The sequence below is a fragment of the Brachyhypopomus gauderio genome, chromosome 1, assembly GCF_052324685.1.
Source record: "Brachyhypopomus gauderio isolate BG-103 chromosome 1, BGAUD_0.2, whole genome shotgun sequence".
NCBI classification, from domain to species: Eukaryota; Metazoa; Chordata; class Actinopteri; order Gymnotiformes; family Hypopomidae; genus Brachyhypopomus; species Brachyhypopomus gauderio.
In genome coordinates, this window is record NC_135211.1 from 39,904,096 (window position 1) to 39,906,917 (window position 2,822).

The 2,822-nt window shown below is 37.9% G+C and overlaps 1 long non-coding RNA gene across 1 annotated transcript; it reads left to right on the forward strand.

Moving 5' to 3' along the window:
* The first annotated feature begins 804 nt into the window (after window positions 1-804).
* Window positions 805-1,902, forward strand: LOC143527416 (uncharacterized). Its single transcript, XR_013134112.1, has 2 exons — window positions 805-909; window positions 1,097-1,902. It is a non-coding gene; the product is annotated as an uncharacterized LOC143527416 (long non-coding RNA).
* Window positions 1,903-2,822: the final 920 nt, after the last annotated feature.

Genomic DNA, 2,822 nt, shown 5'->3' on the forward strand with positions numbered 1-2,822 from the left:
CCTTACGGTTTAGGCTGCAGTATCATTTATAGACAGCAAAATGGGAAGAAGAATAATAATAAGAAAAACGCTAACAATTACAATAGGGTTCCCACACTATGTGTGTGTGAACCCTAATAAGAAAAACGCTAACAATTACAATAGGGTTCCCACACTATGTGTGTGTGAACCCTAAAAATCCTAACAATTACAATAGGGTTCCCACACTATGTGTGTGTGAACCCTAATAATCTTTATTTTTATAGCACCTTTAATACATACATGCAACTCAAAGTGCTTTACAGTATAAATAAAAAGAAACATTAAAAACGGAGGACAAATTTCGATTGCGGTGAAAAATCACAATTGACAAAAATATGGCACATTTAATGGTTTTTTTTAAAGCCTTGAAAACAAATGAAGGCATTTTATGAACTTATTTATTAACCAAGCAAGAGTAACAATTCTAAACTAAACAAATGATCAGTCAAAAAAACTAAGAAACATTCCGATGAAACGAAACAAGATGATCTTAAAAACTGAAAGACAACAGCAAAAAAGCATTTTGCTGCAGAAACAAGTAAAACTAATTCTGCATTTAATTTCCCAGAAGGAAATAAAAGCTACAATTAAGCGAAGGTAGCAGACATAAAGGAATAATGTATAACTGAAGCTCTATCTTTGTTTTGTGGAATTCAAGACATCAGTAAACTTTAATCATTTGTATCATCTGACTTTCCAAGCATTCATGAGATAAGTGAAGATTTCCTGGTCATCAAGTCCATTTCTTTAGAATCTCCAGATAACTCCAGAAACCCCGCCCCCCCTCCCCCCAATTCACCTGCTCTATTTAAGAGAGCATGGGTCTTCCAGCTGGCACAATACACATCTTGGGAAGGAGCTCGTCTACATCTTACTTGGAACGGCGCTGTAAGTTTTTTTAATGTTCTTGGTGGAGTTGTCATTTGTAGCATTTACTTTGTCCATAATAAACCTACTTGACATTGTCTATTGAAATTAAATGCAAATTGGACTAATCCAGCCATCATATGTTCATGAATAATGTGTGCTAAGGCGAAGTACATATTATGCAGTCATTGTCTTTGTCCTTTTGTAGGTTTGTGTTAAAAGCAAGACGATGCCACGCGTGGTCAACATTCAAACTGTTGGTGGGACTGGAGGTGCTGAGTTTGTCTTTGATGGTTCTGGTTGTAGAGCTACCCTGACAAAGCTGTGGGTGTGGGAAGGACCGTGGCAGATCAAAGCCATAATGGTGTGGCTTTCTAATGGCCAGAACAATCTATTTGGACAGCCTGCTGGGGAATATAAAGAATTCCTGTTTAAAGATGGAGAGAATGTTGCTTCCCTCTCACTGTCGGCAAATAGCAATGGAACACGTCTGGGCGCCATCCAGTTCAAGACCAATCTCTCCCGAGAGTTTAGTGCCAGAACGAAAGAGCTGCTTGGCCCAGAATGCCCAGTTGATGTTGGTTCTGGAACATGTGTGGGAGTCACAGGGAGATCAGGGTCAGACATTGACCGCTTGGGCTTCATGTTCTTTAAGAAGGGTGAGGACTACTCATCTTAATGGCAGAATTGTGCAGGTTCCCATCAGGGAGACCTTCAAGGGGTCACTTACACTGAAGCAAACACGAGTTAAATAATCAACAAAACTGCTGTGACTGTTCGGATTCTTACTGTTGTTCTTGCTGGGGTTTTGGGAGCTTTGCACAGGCACAAGTGATTTGTTAAATGTTCTTTATAGAAAGAAATGAATATATCATTGATTATACTATGTTTGCAATGTTAAAGAGTGGGATGTTTGGGAAATTGTATGTGACAATTCTTGAACATCTCAAGGCTGTGTCACTGCACAAATGAAATATTTGTAAAAATTGAAAAATAAAGCATTTTGAAACCAAACACTGAAGTTTTTGGGTTTTATTGTGTGATATTTCATTTTTTGTAAACTGTTGTTGCCTGTGTATCATTAAAACATATTTTGCATTGTGTGTATAAATATTCATTTTGTCCAAGACTCAAGTTTCTAAATCTCATTCGGTGGTTGAAAGAATTGTACAGGATTCAGTGGTGTGTGTGTGTGTGTGTGTATGTGTGTGTGTGTGTGTGTCTTTAGAGATTAGACTGCTGTTTTACTAACAGCTCAACCTCAATATTGTCATATAATCTACACTGTGGCAAAGTTCAGAATGTAGATCATTTGTATTTATATTTAGGAAATAAATAAAATATACAACATGGCTGATCTGAAATTGGCAAATTGTGGTACGTCTGCACAACCTCATATGAAATTATGTCCCTCCTTCTCCTGGTCCCCGTCCCCTTCTATAACCACTGTTGTTCTGTGCATCTTGTCCACCATGTCAGTGTCTGGTTGGTCCACCTCTACTGTTTATTTATCGGGAACGTAACCTATTAGTTCTGTCTAGTTTCAGTCATACAGTGAAGGATTCTGCAGTGGCAAGGAAATTCTAGGAGGCCCCTAGGACACTTTAGTCTAGTCTAGGTGGACTTCTAAAACACCTAAAGGAATTACATCAGACTTAAAAACAATGGTAAACCCAATGGTAAATTCTCAGCAAAGGTGTAAACTAAAAACAAAATGATATGATTGGTCACTTTCACTTTTTGGATGAGGATAAAAAAGGAATACAAAGAGTAGCAAGTCGGTTGTTGTCAAGGCAACTCCTTTGTTGTATATCCTGTGTGGTTGCAATAAAGTATGTTATTTTCTCTTTTTCACTTTCCTGTATCCAAGTGTTGTTTCTTCACTGGCCTGACAAAATGTCTGTTTTTTTCCTTGACAAATCCAGTCTAACTGG